Below are 20,238 nucleotides of genomic sequence, written 5' to 3' on the forward strand. Positions count from 1 at the left end.
TCGGGAGACTAATAGTAAAAGTAAACTCACAAAAAAGAGACAGTGAGAGGACAGAGAAGAGAAGAAATAGGAACTGTAGAGACTGAGAGATCTGGACATAACATGGAGTGACTAAGCAGAGAAATTGACAGAGGCAGAGTGGCCAACAAGGATGACATAATTAAGAACACTGAATAACCCAGAGAATTAAAATATCTAGCTAGTGAAATCACCCTATTTTGAGTATTAAACCGATTGTTACATTGTGAATTGTGATTAACATCTTGATTGATATGATTTTTTTGAATATTGCTTTCAGAGTATTGTGCCCTTAATAATATTCTATTTATAGTTATATCTATCTAATTACAGCTATATACTATACACTTATATTAATATTAATTTATAGTTATTTAGATTGTATTGAAAGTATTTTATTTAAAATAGAATTATGTATAACTAATATCTATTGGAAATTAATCTATTATAGTTAAATTTATTTAAATTAATCTAATTGCTTGAACATAGAGGAAATATATTTAGTGACTTGGAGTCATACTGTATTGTATTGTACACTTTTATATTGATTTATAGCTATAGAATACTGGAAAGAAAATCTTTGAAAATAGAAATAGAATTTAAAACAAAGTAATTGATAGAAAAAAATATTATAGTATTGAGGAAAAGAAAGATATTAATAACTAATAGTAATTTATCTGTGGTTTAATTTAATTTATTTAAAAGGAAGAAATATAGATATAAAAGAGGTAATCTTGAATGACAAAAAGAAACTATTAGTATTTATAAAAGTGGTGGATGGTATTTTGGGAAAGGATTTATAAAATTTTGGGAGAACAAAATAGAATTTAAAGGAAATGACAAGTATTACCATTACAACACTGAAAGCGAGGAAAAAGACAGCATCTAACCCAACAGTGGTGATGGCTTCTCTGTCAACCCAAAGATCAATAGAAGGAATGCTATCCATGGAAAAATCAAGTTCTAGCCAGACTTCCCAAATGATGCAATCTACCCTCTTAACGATACAGGAAACCATGGTGAAACTGCAGGAGATGATGACAAAAAATAATGGAGAGATGAAAACCAATATACAGAATTTTGATGACAAAGTAGGTTCACTCCAAGAGGCGATACAAAGGAATGAACAAAAAATTAAGTCAGTGGAAATGAAAACTAAACAAATGGGAAAAAAACTAGAACAGATGGACCAAAGAATGATGGCAGTAAATAAAGATTTAGAGAGTTCATTGATACACCTTGAATGGATCGATCTTCCTTTTATTTTAGGTTTCAAAATGTTGTGGAAATGAAAGAAGAAGATCTGGGTGGGGTAATGGCGGGATTGATTGCAGAAGCCCTCCAGAGGGAAAAACAAGGGATTATAAATGAGTTGGATGAAGTTTACAGAGTCCAAACAAACTACGCAAAATGCCATCACGTGCCCAGAGAGGTACATATCAGATTTGCGCAAAAAAAAAAAAGTTTGAGATATTATTTATAAAATCACAAGGGATGAACCTATGACTTATAATGGAAAAGAGATTATAACCTTGAAACAGGTCCCCAGATGGGTTCGGGAACAAAGGAAAGACTATCGGTTCCTAGCATCTCTACTGAATAGAAAGAATATATTATTCCGATGATATCCAAAGATATCAGCATTCTAGAAGGAATGCTGATATCTTGGCAGGGCAAAAGAATTAAAGTTGATTATTTAGACAAAGCCCAAGAACTATATGATCAACTGATGAGGATGGAGGAAGACTCAAGCAGCAGAGAGAAATTGGAGATAGCTAGTCTAGAAAACAGAGACAAGAATCCAGAGGTGAAGAATTGGAAGAAAGAAACAGTGATAAAAGAGAACCAAGAAGAAGAAGGAAACACTAGGACCAGGGCACAAAGAGTTACCGGAACAAAAAGAAACCAGAGATCGGCGGATAACTAGAAAAATGGAGGGGAAAAAACCCAACTATTGTCAATAAATGTGAATGGATTAAACAATTATGTAAAAAGGAAAAAAATACTCATGAAATTGGTGAAGCAGAATGTAGATATTATATGTCTCCAGGTCCTAGTGCACATCAAAAAACAAGACCAGAATTATTTAGAATATAATAAATTGGGGAAACTGTTCTCAGCATTGGCAGAAAAATAAAAAGAGGGGTAGTGGTATATATTAGAAAAGAAATAAAAGCTAATCTAGTTTATGCTGATCCTAAGGGAAGGGTATTATTGCTTGAATTAACAATAGGGGAAATTAAAATGCTATTAGCTAATGTCTACGTCCCTAATAAAAACCAGAGAGAATTTTATAAGAAAGCCCATGAAAGGATTATGGAGACTGGTTGTAAAAATATGTGTATAGTGGGGGACTATAATGGAATAGTAAATATCAAAGATTATGTTAGTGACAAGAAAAAGCAAAAAAAAAAAAAAAAAAGGAATGAAAACCTTTTTTGACATAATTGAGGAATTAAACTTGATTGATGTGTGGAGAACATTAAACCCCAAAGGGGGACTTCCGCTGGCTCCGCGAGCTTTGAAAGACGTTCTTTTGAGAGCGTCTGCTCCCTGGCTCCGTTAAAGCCCCAGAACAGCCGACAAACGCTGTCTGGAGGCTTGAAATTCTCCCCCCGGGCAAAGGGGAGAGAGAAGAGCAGGCAGGTGGAGGTAGAACCCCCCCGAACGCCCTAGGAAAAATCCTGGGGCGTGAAGGGTGTGCGTTCCCTAAAAGCCTGCCAAGCCGCTCCAGACCAGGGACGTCTCTGCTAATTAGCTAATTAGCGGAATTAGAAGCCGCGACCAATCTTGCTGAATGGAAATGAGGGAATTAACATCTTGAACTAACAGCAGGCGGAACGAGCAAGGAGAAATCAGACTGCAAGTATTTTTTTACCTAACTCCAATGCCTAGAGCCTCCTTCGGAAGTAATCACTTAGTACTTTGCAACAATATGGCGATTGAAGCTTGAAAGGGCGGGGGAAACGGAAAGTTACAGGAAAAGTTTCGTTTTGCTGGCAGCCCTTCGCTTGGGAAAAAAAAAAGAGCTTTTGTGCTGACAGAAGGAGGATTTTAAACGTTAATTAACATTGGGAAATCTTTTGAGGAACTCTTCTTTTTGACTCTGAGTAAATATAAAGACTAATTTCAAACTGGAAATGGCCTCAAAGTCTGTAAAAACTGTTCCTACTAAAGGAACTGGGAGTGCTGGTAGCTCCCCAGCTCATATTCCTAGATTACAAGTTTCTGCTCCCCCAGCGGATCCACAGACTTTAACGTTGGAAATGTTGCAACAAGCTCTCCAAATCACACAAAATAAAATTGTTGATGTGATTGATGAAAAAATTAAGGAAACTAATGAAAAAATTAAGGAAACTAATGAAAAGATACAGGCTGTGTCAGATGAGATTGCAATTCACAATCAGGGGATTAGGGATGATATATTAATGGCATTTAAGTGTCTGGCAAGCAATATTGAGATGGTGGATGACAGAGTTGAGGAAATTAAACAATCTTCTGAAATTTTGGATAGCAAAATAGGAGAAGCTCAAAACAGAATTCAAAGGGCTGAAGACGATGTAATAATGGTACAATACAGAGATATGGAATTTGCTTTAAGATTTAGAGGGGTGAAGGAGAATAAACAAGAGAATTTGAGAGAAATGATGTCTGAGGCATTGGCACCGCTGGTGGGGGAGTCCAAAAATGATCTGGGCTGGCAGATGGACAAGCTGTACCGTGTTAACTCCTGGATTGCTAGACAGAAACATCTACCAAGAGACATTGTGATATATTTTACTACAAGGAGAGTACGCAACGAAATTTTACAGGCTACTTTTAAAAACAAGCTTCGGGTGGAAGGCCAGGAAGTAATGACAATGAAAGAAATCCCCCCTAAGATCTTGAGAGCTAGAAGGGAGTATGCCTTTCTGGTGGATGAACTGAGAAAACGTCAGATACAGTACAGATGGGAGGTGCCAACTGGACTAGTGGTGACTTATTCAGGAGAGAGATATCGGCTTAACACAATTTGGAAAGCAAGAGATTTTCATACTAATGTATTAAAGGCTGGCACACCCAAATCAACTAAATCACCAGAAGGCAAAAGAAAGAAAGAAGTAATGGAAGCTGAGACAGAAGAGCTCCTGACAGTAGTTCAGGGGGGAGCTTTGGCTGATCAAGAAGAAATACAAATTCAAATGGCTACTCAAGAGTTGGCGCTGATTGATTTCTCGCAGTTACCAAAGGATCAAAGACAGACCAGATCGGTGACAGCTAGACTCAAGGAAGAATTAAGACAGCAACAATCCCAGATGGCAACTCAAGAAATGATTCAAGATACTACTAGAACAGGAGCAGTGGGGGGAGCAAGACCTAAAACTCAAATGAGATCAGAGCATCAGGACTTGCTTCAGAGGCTCCAAAGGCCCAGAGATGGGAACTAGATTTTTGACTTGGAACGTTAATGGCTTGAATTCTCCACAGAAAAGAAGAAAAATATTTCACTATCTTAAGCAATTTAAGAATGAAGTAATTTGTTTACAAGAGACTCATATAAGAATACAAGATCAAAAGTATCTGATTAATGCAAGACTTGGTACATCTTACGTAGCAGCAGCACCAGAAAAGAAAAATGGTATAGTTATATATTTGAAAAGAGACTTAGTTGCTAAATTAATTGAAGCAGACGATCAAGGCAGATTTTTAGCGATAGAACTTTTAGTAAAAGGAGAAAAAATACTTGTAATCGGAGTTTATGCCCCGAATCAACAACAAGAAAACTTTTATAATTTACTACATTCAAAATTGACACACTGGGCATATAAAACTTGTATCCTGTTAGGCGACTGGAATGGTGTTTTGGATGTTAAAAAAGACAAGATGGGACCTAAACAAAATGTGTCAACAAGAGCAAAATTGCCCAAAGCGTTTTGGGAAATGATGGATGACTGGGAGTTGAGCGATATCTGGCGTGAAAGAAACCTGGAAGAAAAAGATTTTACTTTTTTTTCAGATAGACATCAATCCTTTTCAAGGATCGATTTTATATTAATTACTAGCGATCTTTTATCCAGGGTGAAAAATACGAAGATTTGCTCAAGAACATTGACAGACCATAGTCCAGTTTGGCTGGAACTGGAGTATGAGAAAGGGCCTAGGAGGTCCTGGAGGTTAAATGATAATTTGTTTAGGTATGAAGAAAATGTAAAAGAGTGTAAAAAATTTATGAAAGAATTTTTTGTTATGAATATGCAAAAGGGCACATCGATGGAAATGGTATGGGATGCAAGTAAGGCATATATGCGAGGAATTTTGATATATTTGAATAATAAATATAGAAAGAAACAGGGGACAAAAAGAAAAGAATTAGAAGATGAGATTAGTAAACAGGAACGGGCTTTAGTAGCTAATCCAACAGATAAGAAAATTAAAGAGGCAATCAATTTATTGAAAGGTCAATTTAATATGTTAATAGCAGATCAAGTGGCAACTAATTTAAGATATGCAAAACATAATACTTTTTACAATGCCAACAAACCAGGCAGGTGGTTAGCATATTTGTTAAGGAAAAAGCAAAAATCAAGGACAATAGAGAGAATAAAATATAAGGGTAAAGAGGTTTATGAGCAACAATTGATTAAAAAATCTTTTTTAGAGTTTTATTCGAGGCTGTATACTGGTGACAAAATTAAAGATATAGATATAGATAGATATTTGCAGAAAGAGAATATTTATACAATTTCAAATGAGCAGAGGGATAGTTTAAATCAATCGATAACTTCTGAGGAAATTGCGTTAGCAATTAAGCAGTTGAAAGTGGGTAAAGCTTCTGGGACGGACGGTTTGACGGCTATTTACTATAAAACCCTACAGGAGGAAATGATAGAACCGCTGAAAGAATTATTTAACAATATACAACAGGGAGGAGAGGTACCTCCAACTTGGAAGACAGCATTTATTTCGTTGATCCCAAAAGAAGGGCATGACGATACAGATCCTAAAAATTATAGGCCAATTTCATTATTAAATACAGACTATAAGATATTTGCAAAAATTTTGGCAAATAGATTAATGACAGTCATGCAGCAAATGATTCACCATGATCAAACTGGTTTTATAAATGGTAGACAAATGAAGGGTAATGTAAGGCAAATTGTTAACTTATTAGAGTATTTGGGAAGGAACAACCAGGTCCCCGCAGTGCTTGTGTTCTTGGATGCTGAGAAAGCCTTTGATAGATTGAATTGGCAATTTTTACTTAAACTAATAGAAAGGATGCAATTTGGAGAACAATTTGTACAATCTATTAAGGCAATATATCAAAAACAAACAGCGCAAATAATAGTTAATGGTGGTTTAACAGATGTTTTTAATATAGAAAAAGGAACAAGGCAAGGCTGTCCCTTGTCCCCGTTATTGTTCATTTTGACGCTGGAAATTTTATTAAACAAGATACGCGAGATGAATACAATTAAGGGAATTAAAATTAGACAGCATGAATACAAGGTACGAGCATTTGCGGATGACCTGGTTGTTACCTTAACCCAACCGGTACAATCGATTACAGCCTTGATGGATATAACCTGCTTATACGGACAAGTATCTGGTTTTAAAATAAATGCAGCTAAAACAAAAATAATAGCTAAAAATATGGTTAGGAGCCAAAAAGAAGAGATAGAAAGGTTAACAGGATTTGAAGTAGTTAAGAAGGTTAAATATCTGGGGGTCTATATTATGACCGCAAATACGAAATTATATCAGTATAACTATGAACCATTATGGCACAAAATACAGAAAGAGTTGGACAACTGGAAAAAACTACAACTGTCTTTGCTGGGAAGGATAGCTGCTGTAAAAATGAATATTTTACCAAAATTTCTATTTCTTTTTCAAATGATACCAATACTTAAAAAAGATGAGAATTTGAAGGAATGGCAGAAGGGCATAAATAAGTTTGTGTGGGCAGGGAAGAAACCACGAGTCAAACAAAAGATATTGCAAGATACTAGAGAAAGAGGTGGTCTTAAGATGCCCAATTTAAGATTGTATTATGAAGCTGCTGCCCTCTCAGCAATCACAGATTGGATAAACTTAACGGAGGAAAAGATATTGAATATTGAAGGATATGGTTTGGTTTATGGCTGGCATGCTTACTTAGTGTATGATAAGAAAGTAGATAAGACTTTTAAAAGTCATATATTAAGAAATGCTCTATTGCGTGTCTGGAAAAAGTATAAATATAAACTAAATGATAGGTTTCCAATATGGACAGTACCCAGACACGCGATAGAGAACATAAATTTAGAGCAAAAGCAAGATAAGATTACATATAAGGAACTCCTTTATAAGGAAGGAGTCAGACTACAGTTAAAATCCATGGAACAATTAAAAGAAGAAGGGACTATTAAGACTTGGTTTCAATATGGACAGCTGCTGGCTAGATAGAGAGAAGATCAAAAAATTGGTATTTTGCAGCAGGATGAGAATTTGATAAAGCAAATAAGAGATGAAGGTCAAATGCACATAAAAAGGTTGTACAATGCATTATTGGAAATAGATTCAGAAACAGACTTAGTCAAGGGTTGTATGATAAAATGGGCACAAAATGTAGGTGAACCAATAATGATGGAAACATGGGAAAAGATATGGGTTAGAAATGTAAGATTTACACAAGCACAAAATTTAAGGGAGAATTTTTACAAAATGTTTTATAGATGGCATTTAGACCCAAAAAAACTAGCTTGTATGTATCCAAATTTACAACCCAAGTGTTGGCGATGTGAGTGTGAAGATGCTACATATTTTCATATATGGTGGACATGTAAAAAGATTAAGGCTTTTTGGATAAAAATATGGTGGATTATTCAAAATATTTTGAAGAAAAAAATTAAATTTACACCACAGTTTTTTCTGTTGGGAATAGTTACGGATTGTACTGTAATAGAGACTAAGCTGGTTTTGAACTTAATAACAGCTGCCAGATTACTGGTGGCACAGTACTGGAAGAAGGAAGATCCACCTACTATTGAGGAATGGACATTAAAAGTTGTGCATTTGGCGGAAATGGCAAAAATTTCATCATACCTTAAAGACCATTCAAATGAGAGATATATATCGGAATGGAGAAAATGGATTGATTACATACAGAAGAAGTATCCGAATAAGAAGATTCATATAGCTTATGAATGAAATAATATTAAGTAGTTTATCTTTGTTTTTTTTGAGTTATAAGGAGTTAAGGACCTAGGGAGAATATGAAATGTAATAATTTGTTAGCACATTTTAGTTCTTGGTTTGTGAATGCTATACCCTGTGCTCGTTCTGGGAAGTCTAGGGAGGGGGGTGGGGGGAGGGAGGGGAAGGGAGGGTGGGAAGGGGAGGGGGGGTTGAGGGGGGAAGGGTGGGGGGGTGAAAATGTTTGTATTTTTCATAAAACTTTTCAATAAAAAAAAAAAAACCCCAAAGGGAAAAAAAGTTACCTTTTATTCTAATCCTCATAAATCTTTCTCGAGAATTGATATAGTGTGGGCAAAGAGAGAATTAAGTAAAGAGATAGAAAATGTAGAGATTCCCCCGAACATCTGGGCGGACCACAACCCCCTGATAATAACATGGAGAGGTCAAAAAAGGAAAAATAAAAGATGGACTTTGAATTCGCAGATATTACAAGAAAATGATTACCTCCAGAAGATTAAAAAAGAATTGTTCCTATTCTTTGACGTAAACAAAAAACAACACACCTCCCTGCAGAATTTATGGGATACAATGAAAGCATACACAAGAGGAATAACAGTAGCTTATATGTCAAAGGGAAATAAGGAAAAATTGAAACAACAGGACACATTACTGAAAGAAATAGGCCAGCTAGAAAAAGAACTTCAAATAAAGCCAGGCTATGAACAAATCAATGAAGCATTAATATTAGCTAAGCACAAATTAAACTTAATTGAACAAGTGGAGTACACAAAAAACATTAAGCATACAAAACAATATTTCTTTGAAAATGCAAATAAGCTGGGAAGGTGGCTGGCATGCAAATTTTAAAAAAAGAAAAAGAAAGTAGGATAATACATCAGTTACAGGATGAGGCAGGAAACTTGCAAAACAAAGAAGAAGAAATTTTAAAAATCGCATTAAAATATTTTGAGAATTTATATAGACAAAAAGAAATCTAGACAGATAAAATAAACAATTATTTAAAAGAAGAAAATATGCCTATATTGGAGGAAGATTGTTGCTAAATAGGGAGATAACATCTAACTAAAAGAACTAAAGGAACTAAAAGAAGCGATTCAAAGACAAAAGAATAGTAAGACTCCTGGTCCAGATGGTCTGCCAGAGGAATTTTATAAAAACATGGAGGAACTAATAGAACCAATACTTTTAGAATTGTATAATGAGGTTTTGTTGGAAACCAAAATTCCCGTTTCATGGAGGGAAGCATACATTACGGTGATTATGAAAGAAGGTACTGATGCAAATCAAATTCAAAATTACAGGCCAATTTCACTTTTGAACACCGATTATAAAATTTTCATGACGATCATATCAGGAAGGATTAAAAAATATTAAATGAGATTATTCAACCTGATCAAAACAGTTTTCTCCAACTGAGACAAATTAGAAACAACACGAGAACAGTAATGAACATATTAAAATATTATAAAGTGCATCCAGAGAAAAAAAGTAGTGCTTGTTTTTCTGGATGCGCAGAAAGCATTTAATAATCTAAATTGGCAATACATGATTTGACAAATTAGAAAAATGAATTTCGGAAATAAATTTGAACAAATGATTGAAGCAATATATTCTTCCCAAAAAGCAAATATTATAATACATGGGGATATTACAAGACCATTTAAAATAATGAAAGGAGTCCACCAAGGATGCCCACTGTCACCTCTGCTCTTTATTCTGACGTTAGAGTCATTATTAACGAAAATTAGATCAAACCCAGAAATTAGAGGAACCAAAATTAGAAAGGAAGAATATAAAATACAGGCATTCACAGATGACCTAGTATTTTTTATTGAAGATCCAAAGGAGACAGGACCTATCTTAATACAGGAAATAGAGAAATACAGAGAAGTATCTGGCCTTAAAATTAATAAAACTAAAATAAAAATGATAGTTAAAAATGTAGTAATAAAACAGAAAAGAAAATTAGAACTTTTGGGACTACAGAATACCCAAAAAATTAAATATTTAGGAATTTGGCTGACAGTGAGATGTTCCTCGATTAAAGAGGACAATTATGTGAAATTAATACACCAATTAAAATTGGACTTGGAAAGATGGGGGGCACTACAGCTATCTATACCAGGTTGAATTGCAACCATTAAAATGAACGTTCTGCCAAAACTGCTTTACCTTTTTCAAACAATACCTATAAAACTGGACAGGAAATTTTTTACAGATTTAAATAGAATTACAATAAAATTTATATGGGCAAGTAAGAAAGCAAGAATAAAATTAACAGATCTTCAGGATAGTAGAACTAGAGGTGGTTTTGGGCTTCCAGATTGGTGACTTTATTAAAACATTAGTATGGGTTAGGGAGTGGATTTACTTGAGCAAAAGAAGACTACTCACACTGGAAGGACATGACATATAAAAAGGATGGCATGGCTTCCTATGGGATAGGGAGAATAAATTTCATTTATATTTCTTTAGACATAAAGTAAGGGAAGCTCTGATGCAAATGACAAGAGATTAAGAGAAAGCATCATATAAAAATTCCTACTAGGTTATCGACAATGGAAGAGATGATTCACCCTAATACTTTGATATAGGCAAAATGGTTAAATATAATGAAATTTTAGGAAATTTTCTAGGAAAAAATAGACACCATCATAGATTGGTGGCCATATTTGCAACTTCAATCACAGTATAAAAAAGATAAAGTGGAGTATGGAATTGAGATAGTTCTGCAACAATTGGACAAATTATTGATTGGCCCAGATGAAAAATTGATAATGAAAATTTATAATTACTTACTAGAGGTTGATAGAGATGAAGATATAGTGAAGTGAGTTAGCATGGGCAAAAAATGTTAGGCATAGTATTGAATTGAAGGATTGGGGAAAAATTTGGAATAGAAATTATAAAATAACTAAATTGGCAACATATAAAGAGAACCAGTATAAAATGGTATCATGTTGCGCCGACTGGAGGGACTGGGAGTGGGGGACACCGTCTTGCGGTGGTTCTCCTCCTATCTCTCTGACCGGTCGCAATCTGTGTTGACAGGGGGGCAGCGGTTGACCCCGAGGTGCCTTGTTTGTGGGGTGCCACAAGGGTTGGTCCTCTCACCCCTCCTGTTCAACATATATGTGAAGCCGCTGGGTGAGATCATCTGTGGTTTTGGGGTGGAGTTCCATCAATACGCTGATGATACTCAGCTGTACATCTCCACCCCAGACCATCCCAGCGATGCCTTGGAAGTGATGTCCCAGTGCCTGGAGGCTGTGCAGGTCTGGATGGGGAGAAACAGGCTTCGACTCAACTCTTCCAAGACTGAGTGGCTGTGGCTGCCGGCGTCCCGGTATAGCCAGCTGGTGCCATTGCTGGTTATTGGGGGTGAATCATTGGCCCCCATGGAAAGGGCCCGCAACTTCGGTGTCCTCTTGGATGCGTGGCTGTCTTTAGAAGAGCATATGACAGCCGTGGCCAGGGGGGCTTTCTATCAGGTTCACCTGATATGCTAGTTGCGTCCCTTTCTGGATTGGGACTCCCTACGCATGGTCACTCAAGCACTCGTCACTTCTTGTCTGGACTATTGTAATGCTCTCTACATGGGGCTCCCCTTGGGGTGCACCCGGAGGTTCCAACTGGTGCAGAATGAGGCCACATGGGGGATTATGGGAGTGACGGGGCGCTCCCATGTGACTCTTCTCCTGCGTGAGCTGCATTGGCTTCCGGTGGACTTCTGGGTGCGCTTCAAGATGTTGGTGATCACCTTTAAAGCGCTCCATGGCTTAGGGCCAGGGTACTTACGGGACCGCCTTCTGCCACCAATTGCCTCCCACTGGCCAGTTCGCTCCCACAGAGAGGGCCTCCTCAGGGTGCCGTCGGCCAGACAATGTTGGCTGGCGACCGCCAGGGGGAGAGCCTTCTCTGTGGTGGCACCTACCCTCTGGAACAATCTATCCCCAGAGATACGAGTTATCCCTGACCTCCGGACTTTTCGTCGGGCCCTTAAAACCTACTTTTTTCAGTTAGCCGGGCTGTCCTGATTTTATGGTTGGTTTTAAAATTTGATATTAATTTTAACTGAAATGTTTTACATTATGGGCCAAATTTTATTTAATTATTTTAATAATAATAATAATAATAATAATAATAATAATAATAATAATAATAATAATAATAATAATAATAATAATAATAATAATAATAATAATTTTATTTCTATACTGCCCTTCTCCCGAAGGACTCAGGGTGGTGTACAGCCAATTTAAAAACACAAGACACAACAATAATTAAAAATTAAAATAATTAAATAGATTTGGCCGATTTAAAACCCCAAAAATTAAAATACCCCAATTTAAAATTATTATATTGACAGCCCTGCCTGGCGGAACAACAGGGTCTTCAGTGCGCAGCGGAGCACCCAGAGGTCGGAGATCTTACGTATTTCCGGGGGCAGTTCATTCCACAGGGTTGGGGCTCCCACAGAGAAGGCTCTCCCCCTGAGTGTCGCCAGCCGACATAACTTGGCTGATGGCACCCTGAGGAGACCCTCTCTGTGGGAACGGACTGGTCCTATTCTATTTTAATCTATTTAACTTTTGTGTATGAATGTTTTATATTTGGCTGTTCACCGCCCTGAGTCCGGAAGGAGAAGGGAGGTATAGAAATCTGAAAAATAAATAACTAAACAAATAAAAATCTTTTATTGCTGACATTTGGCACCCTCTAGATTAGCTAAAATATACCCAAATTTAAGCCCGAACTGTTGGAAATGTGGTCAAAAGCAATTTACCTTCTATCATACATGGTGGTTATGCCCCAAAATGAAAAAATACTGGAAGAAAATACACAGATGGTTACAGGAATTAACAGGACTTCAGATAGAATTCACCCCAGAACTATTTCTCCTAGGGATAAACTAACAAAAATACGACAAAAGAATAATATACATCATCTTACATATAATAACCACAGCAAGATTAGCTTTTGCTCAATGCTGGAGATATGCAAGCATATTTTCCAAAGGTTTAATAATTAAAAAAAAATGAGATTGCGCAGAAATGGACAAATTGACAATTGATCTAAAAGGACAAATAGATCCGGAATACTGCGCAATATGGGAGAAGTGGTACGATTGGATTGAGAACATTAAAATGAAACAGAAAACAGAAAAACTGCACTCCTAAACCACAGATGATCTCACCCAGCAGCTTCACATAAATGTTGAACAGAAAGGGTGAGAGGACCGACCCTTGTGGCAACCCACAAACAAGGCCCCTCGAGGTCGACCTCTAACCCCCTGCCAACACAGACTGTGTACAGTCAGAGAGGAAGGAAGAGAACCACCGCAACACAATGCCCCCTACACCTAACCCCTCCAACCGGCGCAGCATGATACCATGGTCGATGATATCAAAAGCCGCTGAGAGGTTTAATAGGACCAGGACAGAGGAACAACCCCTGTCCCGGGCCCTCCAAAGATCATCCACCAATGTTGTTTCTGTGCTGTACCCCAGTCTGAAGCCTGACTGGAACAGATCCAGATAGACAGCTTCATCCAGGTACTGGGGAAGTTGTTGTGCCACCACACTCTCAACAACCTTCACCACAAAGCAAAGGTTGGAGACTGGATGATAGTTCACTAATACAGCTGGGTCCAAGGAAGGCTTCTTGAGGAGGGGCCTCACCACTGCCTCTTTCAAGGCAGAGGGGAAGAAACCCTCACTCAAAGAAGCATTAATAATCCCCTGGAGCCAGCCTCGTATAACCGCCCAGGAGGCCAGCACCAACCAGGAGGGACACGGGTCCAATAAACATGTGGCAGCGCTAAGTCTACCCAGAATCCTGTCCACTTCCTCGGGAGCCACAGGGTCAAACTCCTCCCAGATAATACTCTCAAGACCTATCTCAATCATCCCATCTGAACCTACCCAATCGGCATCCAGGCCTTCCCTAATCTGAGTGATTTTGTCATGCAGATATTGCACAAAATCCTCAGCCCTACCCTGCAAAGGTGTTGGTTTTTGTGAAATGTGGACAAGTAGATATAAAGTCTGTAGGTTTGTGGCAGAAAAGAAAACCAACAAACTATTTTAAAAATTGTGAACGAATCTTCTACATATGGCTTCATTATTGTAAAGTGACATATTTAGCTGAGTCATTTCCACAAGTATTTTGCATAGTTAACTGCTGAGCATACAGGGAGTTTACATTATGCTGTGTTTATATGAAGCTTGACTAGGAGCAATAAAGGGAGTGCAGTTCTTTTCTCCTGCCAGAAAAATCTATGGATGATGAAAAATACATAGAAGGCACACAGCCTTTCTGGCAACACTCTAGGGTAGGTTTTTCTCACACATCTTTCTATTGTTCTGATGCCTCCCTGGGTGCCCCTCAGCTCAGTGTGAAAAAGCCTCATGGGAGGAGGACCCTGACGTTACCTCATTTGGGATGCGAATTAAATGTCAGCTGCCATAGATGCTATAGAGATATAGAGATGATTTCAAAGTGAAACACAAGACATTTTCCCATACTTCCAGTGACCTAGTAATTTGAGATCTGTCACACAACACAAACTTCAGGCTTAGTTATACAATTATACTGTTCAATATTTGCTATAGCTGTGGACTGCCAACTGAAGGAATACTGTAGTGAGATGGGTGACAAACAGATTTAATAAATGAAAATAAAATTTTCTGGCAGAGCAACAGAGTTACACCATTCAGTGTCACAATTTCACATTCTTCACATTGGCTCTCTTATTCAACTATAAGAAAAATCTCTAGAAAAGGGACATTTCAGGCTGTATTAGTTTAGTCCCTCTTTTTCTCTCCTCCCTTCTGTGATACAGTTGCTCTGAGAAAGGATCCTAAGAGTGAGGGATGAGGACAAGAATGGAAAATAAATCTACACACAGATGCAACAATTTCTGTATTACATAGACTCTGCTGATAAAACTGGCGTGAGCAATCAAGATGCAAAAAATTGCTGCAGTGGAAAGGCATACTGAGAGGATCCTTCATGAAGTCAAGTATTGAGCCTGGTCATTGCGGGCAATAGGCAGGACATGGGTTATTAATAGTTTCACTGCAATGAGTGGAAAAGGTAGTTATTCAGCCACATCTCCCACACTTTGCCTTGAGAGTGGAGCCCGTTTCTGTGGATTATAGATGATTTCCCCCTAGCATATCTTTGCTCCAGACTCTCAGAAAAGATGAACGAGCAAAATCAGAAGTTAATTAACCACAGGCACATTAGTAGACCTGTGAGGCTGAAAATGGTAAAATTGGCAGCTCTAGAAAGAAAAAAAAACTATAGGAAGAAGATGATGAAGAAACTGTGAAAGCTGACTTTATCTCTAAAAGTGCCTTGAGACCTACAAACAACATCCTTGTTGTAATCTTGCTGTAATCCAAGAAATGGCCAGTTACCTTGTGTAATGAGTGTGTGCAGCAAGGGTAATGAGGAAACCTCATGGACAAACTGACTCGATGTTTAGAAATCACATTAAGTAAGATAATGGAAAGTGAATCCATGGTTTAAGAGGCCACAATGTTGGGATGGTTTTCTTCTGTATCAGGCTTCATGATTTCATATATTTTACTGCTTTCTTAGTATTAGTAATCCTTTCCTAAGGAATCTGGCTTGATAATTGGACTGATAACATAGAGGTAACAGATAAAAGTGATTCAACAAGTCATTTTTGCTTTTAGCATTTTTATTATCTTGAGTTTTTAATCGTTCAAAAGATGGAACTTAGTATAAAGTTTCTTGAGGACATTTTCACACATTCTATTTCCACCTGCAATCCCTCACATTTCAATCTACCAAGTTATCATTTTCTCTTCACTCTCTGCAATACTGAGAAGACATTGTTGTCTGTCTTTGTCCAAGAAGGGGGCAGTTCTACACCCTTCATGTTTCCCCTTCCAAATTTCTCATAAGACCATTTGATTTTGATCTCTGATTATTCATCTGTAATGCAGAGAACATGAAGAGGATGTATCAGTGCTGAAACATTCTTCATCCAATTAACCTATAGGAGAATGCATTGCAGAACTCAATACTGAGAACCTCAGATGATAAACATCTGACCAAATGATCTCTCCTCAACACTGTGTACTCTTTTCCCTTTTTTCTTGGTGTCATTCCTTGTCCTGGAGAGGCCCTAAATCAAGCTTGCATTTAAGAGTTATGAGCTCTTCAAAGTAGACCAGACTAGGAAGTAGATATGCAAGGCAAGGCAACTTGAATTATAATTTATTTATTTATTTACGTATCACCTTTATTATTTTTACAAATAACTCATGGCAGCAAATATATAATATCTGAAACTGATTGGTCTGAGAGAGAGTAACTGACTGAAGGTCAACCAGCTGACTTGGATGACTTGGATGACTTGGATGAGGGATTGGAAAGGGAACTCGTCAAATTTGCAGATAACACTACATTGGCAGGAATAACCAACACCCCTGAAGACAAGCTCACTTCCTGCTATTGCTTTATTTTTCTTTAAAATAAAATTTAAAATTTTGCAAATTTCCCATGAAATACAGCTAAATGAAGATCACAGTTCTTGTATGACTTCTTTAAGAGAGACTTGGGGCATTAGATTCACATGACTATAAGAATGTGTGTGCTTGCATGCATGCATCCATATCTCTTTGAAAGATTTCAGTTTGGAAGACATTTCCTGCTCTTCAACCATACCAGAGGAACTATTGAGTCTGTCAGCTGCACCTTTGTTAGGTTGGTTCTGCAACCTAACAAGACAGACACAGACTTCAGAGAATAATTAGAACTGCAGAAAAAACAATTGCTACCAACCTGCCTCCCATTGCGGACCTGTATACTGCACAAGTCAAAAAGAGGGCTGTGAAAATATTTACAGCATCCTCGCATCCTGGACATAAATTGTTTCAACTCCTACCCTCAAAACGACGCTATAGGGCACTGCAGACCAGAACAACTAGACACAAGCACAGGTTTTTTTCCTGAATGCCATCACTCTGCTTAACAACTAATTCCCTCAACACTGTCAAACTATTCACATTAGGCTGCATTACTATTGCTATTGGGCTTCTCATCGTTCTTGTCACCCATCTCCTCCCACTTGTGACTGCATGACTGTAGCTTTGTTTCTTGTATCCTTGCGATTTATATTTATATTCATATTGATTGTTTCCTAGTATGATTTGATTGCTTATTGTACTGTATGACTGTCACTGGGTGTTGTGCCTTGTGATTCTTGATGATCATATCTTGTCTTTGTATGTACATTGAGAGCATATACACCAAAGACAAATTCCTTGTGTGTCCAATCACACTTGGCCAATAAAGAATTCTATTCTATTCTATTCTATTCTATTCTATTCTATTCTATTCTATTCTATTCTATTCTATTCTATTCTATTCTATTCTATTCTATTCTATTCTATTCTATTCTACATTGTGCCATAAAGTCACACAGAATGTCTCTTCTCTTTCTGTTTGTTAATTTACTGACGTAATTACATTGCCATTGAGCTCCATTGTGGAATCCAACCATTCAGTCAGAACTGAGGAAGCTTCTTGGATGGGAAGTGAAACATTCTCAAGGAAAAAAACCAAGAAAGTCCAGTTTCCTGTGGGAATTTTCAAAATAAATAAATACTTTCTTTTTAATTGATAAAGAATGCAAAAATAAAATGAGTAGCACTAAGACAAATACAAAGAAACAAATAGAACAAAAAAAGGTATTCCAGCTGATGTGGTTGCTTGGGAACAGTGGTGGGCTGCAAATAATTTAACAACCGGTTCTCTGCCCTAATGACCGATTGGGTGAGTGTGATCAGGGTGTTCTGCCCCAGCTACAGACCCCAAAGAACGCAGCACGCACAAAGTCCATACAAACCTTAGTTTACTAATTAAGGACTACTGATAAGCTTTCTTTGCAGTTGTTCGAACACAAGTACAGTTTAACTCAGTCTTTTCTGAACAAGGGCTGTTAATTTAACCTCATTAACAGCCAACAAGAATCCAAAGAATACTAACTCAATTCTGGAATCAAGACGGGAAGGAATATGAACGAAGTTATTTCCTTCAAATTGCATCAGTCGTCGTCCTTCTTAAATAGGCTAGGGGAGTGGCCAATTAGCCCCAAGCCTTACTCTCGAGGAAACCTCCTCCTGAGGAGTCACTCCTGCCTTTTAACAGCTCTGAGCATTCGTACATTGAGAAAAGGCTCCTCCTCTTCTTCCTCTTCACTTATGGGAGCTTCTAGAGGTTCTGAAGGCCCTGGCTGAATCCCCACCTCTGGCACCACATCTTCTCCAGCCTGACTCGAGTGCCAGCTGCACAAGCTGCTGGTGCAGCACCATACCAGCCTCCTTGCTGTCGGAATCAGCTACTAACTGCACAGGCTGCTGATGGGCCAAAAAACATGCCTCAATTGACTGGGTGGACATGGCTGGGTGGACATGGTCACAGGGCATGACATGGCTGGGTGGACATGCTGGGTGGACATGGCTGGGTGGACATGGCCAGGGGGCGTGACCGGTGGTGGGACTTGAATAACTTAACAACTGGTTCCCAGGCTGGGTAACCGTGGCCAGTTGGTCATGTGACTGGGTGGGTGATGTCACTCATCACACTCAGCCTGCCTCCTGGCCACTTGCCTCAAAGGAAGAGGTAGGATTCAGCCGGTTGTGGCTAATCCCACCACTGGCTGGTCCTGACCCTGCAGGTTTTTGGGTCTGTTTTTTTGGTCAGTTGTTGTTGTTGTTGTTGTTGTTGTTGGCTGTGTTCAGGCCAGTTTTGGGGGCATTTTCTGACCATTTTTCTGGCAGATTTTGGCCCAAAAAACCGGCCAAAAATGGCCCACAAAACAGACCGAAAAATGAGTGGGGGCATGGCCAGCCAGTGGTGGAATTTGCAGGTTCACCAAACTGCACGGAATCTTAATTACCGGTTGGCCCAAACCGGTGCAAACCAGCAGCAGCCCATCTCTGCTTGGGAAGAAATAATACAAAACAAATCCTAAAATATTAAGATCTTTCAATAAGATCTTTCCTAAAATATTAAGATCTTTCAATAAACATAAAAGATAAATACATAAATAAATGTATTAAGCTAAAGCCCACGGAATACTACTAAAAATAAGTATGCCTCAATTGATGACTCAATATCTATGCAGGACCCTGGAAAATGCACTGCAGGAATCAGCTTTGGGAATGAGATCACAAATATCAAGAGCCTTGATAGTACAGTGGTTTAGTGCACCCTGTTATTAACACAGCTGCCTGCAATTTCTGCTGGTTCGAATCTCTCCAAGGCTCAAGGTTGACTCAGCCTTCCATCCTTTCTAAGGTAGGTGAAATGAGGACCCAGTTTGTGGGGGCAATAAGCTGACTTTGTATAAAATATACAAAAGAATGAAGGCTATTGCTTAATGCATTGTAAGCCGCCCTGAGTCTCCGGAGAAGGGCGGCATATAAATCAAATTTTTTTTAAAAAAATTCCCACTGTCTGTCTCTGTCTCTATCTCTGTCCTTGTCTCTGTGTCACACATATAAAATAGTTATACTGGATAGAGCTTTCTTTTCCTGGTGGAAGAAAGTCAACATATAATTCCTCAGACCAACCTGAAGCATAAGAGAACAGAAGAAAAATGAACTTTCTTCAGGTACTATTACAAATAGGCAATATAGTAGTACACGAAGGATGCGGTCACTCAGAAACCAGACAAGACTGGGTGGTTTTCATTTTTAGGCCCTTTTGAATCTGGGCTTTTACCACCACATCTCTTATCTATAAACAAATTTCTAAAATGTCATCATTTCAGTCCTGATATCAGCAAAAGCCCAAAAAGGATTGCCATGTTCACCTTGACAAAAAACCTCAACTTCTTATTCCTTCCTTTTACTTCTAACAATCTTGATCTTTAGTCCCTTCAAATAATGTTATGCAACTTGATTTCTTTTCATTCTGGAGGGATAGATTTGTCTAGCGATTAAGGCAACAGGCTAGAAAGTCGAAGTCTGTGAGCTCTAGTCCCACTACGACTAT

The 20,238-nt window shown here is 38.0% G+C and overlaps 1 long non-coding RNA gene across 1 annotated transcript in view; it reads left to right on the forward strand.

The window, feature by feature from the left end:
- LOC148116944 (uncharacterized) overlaps positions 1–20,238 on the forward strand; it is a 35,738-nt gene that overhangs the window by 408 nt on the left and 15,092 nt on the right. The gene's annotated exons all lie outside the window — the stretch shown is intronic.

This window comes from Pantherophis guttatus, chromosome 1 (genome assembly GCF_059756535.1).
Source record: "Pantherophis guttatus breed Tessera chromosome 1, ASM5975653v1, whole genome shotgun sequence".
Lineage (NCBI taxonomy): Eukaryota > Metazoa > Chordata > Lepidosauria > Squamata > Colubridae > Pantherophis > Pantherophis guttatus.